The sequence below is a fragment of the Cebidichthys violaceus genome, unplaced genomic scaffold (genome assembly GCF_023349555.1).
Source record: "Cebidichthys violaceus isolate CVI_PGR_0920_01 unplaced genomic scaffold, fCebVio1.0.p SCAF_29, whole genome shotgun sequence".
NCBI lineage: Eukaryota > Metazoa > Chordata > Actinopteri > Perciformes > Stichaeidae > Cebidichthys > Cebidichthys violaceus.
The window spans coordinates 1918960-1926459 of record NW_027176472.1 but is presented as its reverse complement, the minus strand read 5'-3'; the positions used below and the strand labels follow the sequence as shown (position 1 = coordinate 1926459).

General features: G+C 44.9%; 1 protein-coding gene across 12 annotated transcripts in view; it reads left to right on the top strand.

Annotated features, from left to right (window-relative positions):
* Positions 1–7500, top strand: part of ptprt (protein tyrosine phosphatase receptor type T) — a 204831-nt gene that overhangs the window by 3875 nt on the left and 193456 nt on the right. The window lies entirely within an intron of this gene.

The window sequence follows — 7500 nt, the reverse complement described above, 5'->3', positions numbered from 1 at the left end:
AGAGAGGAGAAAAGATAAAGAAAGTAAGGTCAAGGAGAAGAAGAAGGTGGAGCTGGAAAAGAGCACATAGAGAAGGACCTTGAGGAGAAAGAAAGAGGAGACGAGGATTAATGGAAGGAGAGGACAGGAGGGGGCACGAGAAAGGAGAAGAGAGGAGGAGAAGAAGGAAGGAGAGGAGATTGAAGGTGAACGGACAGTAAAAGACTCGTCGTCTCCTCGAGAGACAAAGGACGAGTGGTTGGAGGAAATGACAAAGACAAAGGAAGACAGGAGGTCAAGAAAAGACAGAAATGACAGCGAGTTGATTCTGTGTCGCCGTTATCGACCGTCTGAGAGGCTGAAACTGTTTCCTCTGCTGTGTGTGTGTCTTTATGACGGGATGTCTGTCACCTCCTCACCCGCTCTGTTTAGTATGCTGTCCGTCCTCCTCACCCAGACTGTGTGTGTCCTCCTAATCCACAGCACTTATTCTATTGGCCTGACTAACTGACAGCCTAATAGCAGGGCATGCTGGATGCCGAGGGTGTGTGTGTGTGTGTGTGTGTGTGTGTGTGTGTGCACTGAATGAATGTTGAAGTGCCCAGCGGAGCTGAGAGAGTGAGAGAGACCACTTCCTGCAGTCAATGATATGCATTTAGAGAGAATAAAGTGTGTGATGTTCAGTATTAGCGTCCCGTTACACCACAAAATGTCACAGAGCAATGTGTTCGTCAGCACAAAGTAAGAAGTGCTGGAAGCTCGTGAGCCGCTGTCGCTGGCGAGCTAACCAGGGACACACTAACTAGCCCGGATCATGCTAGCATCAGCTAGGTACATATGTATTTGGCGAACTAACCAGGAACACACTAACTAGCCCGGATCATGCTAGCATCAGCTAGGTACATTTGTAGTTGGCGAGCTAACCAGGAACACACTAACTAGCCTGAATCATGCTAGCATCAGCTAGGTACAGTTGTAGTTGGAGAGCTAACCAGGAACACACTAAATAGCCCGGATCATGCTAGCATCAGCTAGGCACATTTGTAGTTGGCGAGCTAACCAGGAACACGCTAACTAGCCCGGTGCATGCTAGCATCAGCTAGGTACATTTGTATTTGGCGAGCTAACCAGGAACACACTAAATAGCCCGGATCATACTAGCATCAGCTAGGTACATTAGTAGTTGGCGAGCTAACCAGGAACACACTAACTAGCCTGGATCATGCTAGCATCAGCTAGGCACATTTGTAGTTGGCGAGCTAACCAGGAACACACTAAATAGCCCGGATCATGCTAGCATCAGCTAGGCACATTTGTAGTTGGCGAGCTAACCAGGAACACGCTAACTAGCCCGGTGCATGCTAGCATCAGCTAGGTACATTTGTATTTGGCGAGCTAACCAGGAACACACTAAATAGCCCGGATCATACTAGCATCAGCTAGGCACATTTGTAGTTGGCGAGCTAACCAGGGACACACTAACTAGCCCGGAGCGGTTCAGGGTTCAGTGTCTTGCTCAGGGACACTTCGGCACAGCACTCGTAGCAGCCGAGGATCGACCCGTTCTACCCCATGAGCCACGGCCACCCCACAATGTGTCAGCTCTGTGTATTCAAAAGATATATTATAAAGTAATTTCATGGTATTTATAAGTCAATAGCAAAGGGAAAGATAGTTTATTGTGAAACTATATTCCTCCCGCTGCATGTTTCATTGAGCTGCTCTTTGTCTGGAAGCTCGTGAACAGTTACCAAAGTTATTTCCCTGCAGGAGGCGAACAACACTGAGTTCTCCGGTGATGGAAGATGGTGTCAGAGTGACATTTGAGTCTGCCATGGGGATATTTCATACTACGAGCAGTGAACGGCAACGTGGCTTTGAAACGCACATCTAATGGAAAGACAAGGGGAATTGATCTTTAGTGGCCCTGAGGGTGAATTTGCTCAGCGGAGCTCACAACTCAGTGGAAACACCGTCCATTAGTTCTACAGATGATTCTCTCATAAGTGTTCTGAGGATATCTGGTGAAGAGACTACAGAGTAAATAATACAAGCTCATGTCTTTTAAGAAGGCCTCCTACTGATTCTCTTATCTGCTGTTCGTAAATATATATTAGAAAATAGAGCTTGATAATCTATTAATGAAAGTGTTGGCTAGTTATATGACCTGCATTTCCATACTGACGAGTTTAAAGTTCATAACGTACAAGAAGCACTTCTTCATCTTCATCTTCATTCCTTTAATCCAGTCCAACAACACTGAAGGCTTTGAACGTCTTTAGTACAGACGGATAAATCTTTTGAAGAAAAGAACAATTAAATCGACGTATTTCACATCGTAGCAGCAGAAACCGTCAGCAAAACTTCATCCTTAATAAAAGATGTGCCTGCTGGACAAAGCTTTCGTTATATCACGCTAAACCATTAATTACAGTTAATTCCTTCAATACATAAATTATACAGGGAGAATTTTACAGCAGCCCATAAATTATACAGCAGTCACAAATGATAGAACAGTCGATGAAGAAAACCTCGGCCCCGGAAGGGTCTAAAGGCGTAACGGAGGTTTGTTCTCGTCGTTACCTTCGGCCTCGGGGCGCTCAGATGTTCACGTCACATGTTTTATTGCTCTTCACCTACATGAGGAATCACTTCAACACAAACCACTCGGGCCACTTTCGGGCTCTCGGACGTTACACAGCTTTGGTGATGAGATGTGTTGCATCTTGGAATAGGTAGAATTTGAATATTTGCAATAATGGCCCTCGTTCCAGTGATATTAATGGGAAGTTTAAGCATCTGGGGATTATCTGTCAAAAAGACGTGTTTGATTCATGGCTTTAGTGAGTTTCTTCTGGTTGCTGCTGAACCAGATCAGAGCAACCAGAAGATAAGAATTAATTTAGAAAATCAGCAAAAAGCTGAATTAAAGACGTGGTTCATGCTTTCTTTAGAGGAGCAGATTGAAGAGTCCTGTACATATAAACACTCTGCAGTACTTCTACAGATTGATCGAGTATTTTCTGACCTGACGTCACTATCATCAGGACGATCTGGCACTTTAAAAACCATTTCCTCACATATGTTTTTGGTTCAGGTTTAGTCACAAAAACAACTTGGTTGGGATCAGCGTTTTGGCTCGAATGTCTACAAAATAAAAGTCCTTCGTCACAGAAACAAAACCACCTCATAGGTTTAGGAAACGAGTGTGTGTGACGTAAACGCGGCGCCGTGTGACTAAAGACGCTAACGTCTCTCGTGACGGAGACGAGCAGCCGTCTCCTGGATCGAAGTCCTGTGTTTGTCTTTTATGAAAAGCTGAATCACAACGTTTTGGTGTGATTCATGAAGGATGAGACTAGAAGTCTGAAGGTTCAGTTTCACACTGAGCGTTGAACCTGGGCCCAGTAATCTTTTTACAGGAGTCCCTTCAACAACTCTAACTCGAGTAACTCGACAAGCCGCCGCCGCTGAAGAAGAAGAAGAAGAGGGCACGTGCTCAGTGAACCTTCTCCGCTTGGATAATCGTGGAATTCCGTTCTCAAATTGCAAAACAAATCTAGCCGTGATTGAGCTGATTAGAATGTCGGAGGTGTAAAACATACACGGAGCAGGCACATTAAAAAAACTTTCTTTCCCCTAATTAAAACGAGGGCTGATTAATGCAAGAGGTCTTAACGAAGCTTAACAAGGTTTCGAAGTAATTAATCCATATTTAATAGAAGATGTTAGGCAAGTGAGACTGAGAGGCTGCTCAGTCGGCTGAATCAACAAGCTGGGGGGGAGGGGGAGGAGGAGAGAGGGAGAGGAAAAGAGGGGGAGGAAAAGAGGGAGAGGATGGATGGCAGATAGAGAATAAAGGAGGAAATGAGATAAATAAGTGTGGGTAGAGTGGGGAAGGTAATAAGAAACAGAGTTATGGAGTTTGCCTGGAAGAGAGTGAGCGAGAAGATATGAGATGATATCCGAGCATCATTCACTTTATTCTTCAGTCACTAAACGTGATTTATGTCACACTGAGTGGGAAGTCTTCCCCAGAAGAGTCACAGTCTCTCAACTGCTCCATGAAACATCTACAAATGTCCAAATCAAATTCTGAGGTACTTGTACTTTACTTTAGTACTTCCAATTTATGCAACTTTATATTTCTATTCCTCTACGCATCTCAGGGGGAAATACTGTACTTTTAATATTAATATTAGTTACTAGTTAGACTACTTTGCTAGATAAACTAATAAACGATGATGTATTAAGTATGAATATACAACCTAATTATTAAGGATATGAAGTATAAGATCAGCTCTCAGAGGAACAGGTTCATTGTGAAGCTGTGGGGGGGGGGGGGGGGGGGGCAGAAGGTCAATGGGAAACAGTGGAGGAGGTCCGAGTCACACAAACACAGGACTTTCACCCAGGAGACCGTGTTCATGTCTCGTGTTAAACCAAGGCAACGTGGACTTATTGTCGTTGTTTAACTTTATTTACGTGATCGTATGTTTCTGTGAGCGAGTTTTGGGTTTTTATCCTACGTGTTTGTGGTTTGTAGAAAAGAGAGACTGAGCTGGTGTTCTAATATCTGTCTGCCTTTTCTTCATCGCTCTTCTTCACGTTTCTCTTCATCCCTTCTTCTCCATGTGTGTGTGTGTGTGTGAGAGAGAGACTGAGCTCCGATTGAATGCTGATTAACAGATAATGGCCTCTGTCATCGTCATCCACAGGAAGCACTTCCTGGTTAAGTGAAACGGACAGACAGGTGGACAGACAGGTGGACAGACAGGTGGACAGAAAATACATTTCCTCGGCTGGGAAGCGTGGCAGCTGCTGCCTCACCCGTCACTCACAGAGAGGGGAGAGAGGAGGAGGAGGAGGAGGAGTGATGGAGAGAGTTAAGGAGATTGAGAGGGAGGGAGAGGTGAAGCGATGAGCAGGAGGAGGAGGAGGAGGAGGAGGTGAGAGACGAGAGATCAGCAGAGTGAGAGTTGTGGAGGAGAAAGGGCAGAACTGACAGATGATGAGAGAACGAGTGGGAGGAGGAGCGTAGGAGAAATGAAGACATGAGAAAGTTCAGAGGAAGAGACAAACATCATTTAGTGACATGTTGTGCTCAGTGGTGGAGCGGGTCGTCCTTCAATCAGAGGATCGGCGGTTTGATCCCCGGCTCCGCTGGTCCGTGCCTTGGGCAAAACACTTAACCCCAAATCGCTCCATCGTTCCATCGGTGTGAATGTGTGTGATGACGTGCGCCGTTAAAGAGCTTTGAGCGCTCTTAGCACTAGAAACAGAGAAACGGTCCGTTTAACATTTGATTTTTTTTTTAGGACATTCCTATCAGGACGGATCAGTCAATCAACATGTTTTCATTGATCCGTTTCACCGAGTTGCAGAGACTAACAAACCAGACTTTGAAACCACGTTGTTGGCCCGTCATTTTATAATTTCATCATTTTTCATAAATACACTACATGTATTCTAAATATTTTTTCCCATTATCTTATTATCTCATTGCACAGCTCTGCTTCCAGCGCAGCTTGTTTTAAGTAGAGCTGTTATCCAATCACATGTCACCTCTATGTCTCGAGGTAAATAAGAAATCTGCCCGGAGGCCTTCGGACTCACAAGTGAATCCATTTGCAGTGACTAAATGGAGACGGTATTGTTGATTGTCGTCGTCTTCGACCAATCAGATCTTTAGTTTGACATGTTGGGCGTGTTCTTTGACGTGTCAGAGCCTTCTAGCTGGCCTACGGGTACGTCAGCATTAACGTGTTTGGCGGTGACGTTCCCAAAATCTACTTTCTCTGTGGAGCGGACATCTTCAGCCCTCAAACGCATTAAAACGTATTCAAGAAATACAACTGGGGAGACTCGACTGTCATTACTGGCGTCCATGAATCTCAGAAGGATTTCATACTGGAACTGAACCGCAACCGCGTCATTAAACTCTTTATGAACAAAGAAAGGAGGATGGACTTTGTCTTTAAGTGAACAGCAGCTTTGGTAAGTGAACTGCAGTAGCGTAGTAGAGCAGAAGAGGCTTCTGGGTAATGAAGTTTTATATTTTCCGGCCGTTACTTTATCTTCAAGATGCATTCACTAGCTTTATATTTTATAGAACTATAATAATCTTCTTTTTTTTGTGTCGAATACTTAGTGACGTCCATCCGCTGGCTGCAGAGCGGATGCTGCGTGAAAGTCAATGGCTATGGCTGCGTTATGAATCATGACTAATTATGAAGATACTCGAAGTCCTCCGCAGAGATAATGGTTCATTAAAACACTCTTAACATGCACGGACCCACATGAAACAGGTGCGCGGCACGTTTCAAATAATCCCGTCATTTAAAGATCAGACTCGAGTCCCAATTAAGAGGAGAAACGCCGTCGTCGGAGCCGTCGGCTGTTCTTCTCGCTGTGGTCTTTTTAAATGACCCCGATCACCGCGTTCCTTCAGTCTGCAGACTCTCTACCGGCTTGTTAGCGGAAGCAGAAGAAGTGTTAAAAAGCCTCAGCCACGCTTTTCCTCAAGGGTTCAGCTGTTTTCTAAATCTGGTGTTTTTTTTTTTTTTAATATTGCACATTAAAAAAAAGGAGGGTGGAAACATATGATCTATTAATCTGCCGTTCCATTCTGCGCTTTTATTTTACACAACATCATTTCTCAGAGACCTCCATAACTTTTTGGCTTCGGCAGCTCTCCGAGAGTCGTGTCAGGCCGTCAGTCTGCTGCCCAGAATAGACTGACGGACAAAAGAGCAACTGTACAGCAGCAGCGGCGGCAGCCGACTGTGAAGACGGCGTCTGTTTCACTTCAGATATTTAGAGGAAGGAGACGAGCAATGAAGGAGGGAGTGACAGCCTTGATGTGAAGTGAGAGAGATAAAGGAGGAGGTTCTCAGGTGAATAGAGAGAGATAAAGAAAGAGATTTAAAGGTGGTGAAATAGAGGAAGTTTACTATTTCTTAGTGCTTTATTTAAATACTGCCTTTATGAGACATATGACATGCGTTAGACGTGGCTGAACAGTTAGCCTAGCCGGCTAGCATTAGCCTCCACGTCCAGAGCTGAAGATAAGCTGCCGACCGTCCAGCAGTGCTCATCATCCTGAAGCACTCTTAGCTAAACTGTCTAAAACGGTACTGCACACTCAGCAGTTTGTTTCTCAGAGGCTCGGGGGTGTGTGTGTGTGTGTGTGTATGGGGGAGTGTGATAAGAGCAGAGTTTTGGGTATTAAAGAGTATTAGTGCAAGTGTAAGTCATGGACAGTAATGAACCCTCCTCTTCATCAGACCACCAGCTTTGGCATTAAGCCCCTGTGTGTGTGTGTGTGTGTGTGTGTGTGTGTGTGTGTGTGTGTGTGTGTGTGTGAGAGAGAGTGAGACAGCTCTGTGAAGGTAACAAGGCTCTCGTTTTAACCCTCTGAGGTCCTATTAACCTTTGCTCAACAGTCAAACACACACACACACACACACACACACACACACACACACACACACACACACATTCTCTTTTGTGTCTCTGAAT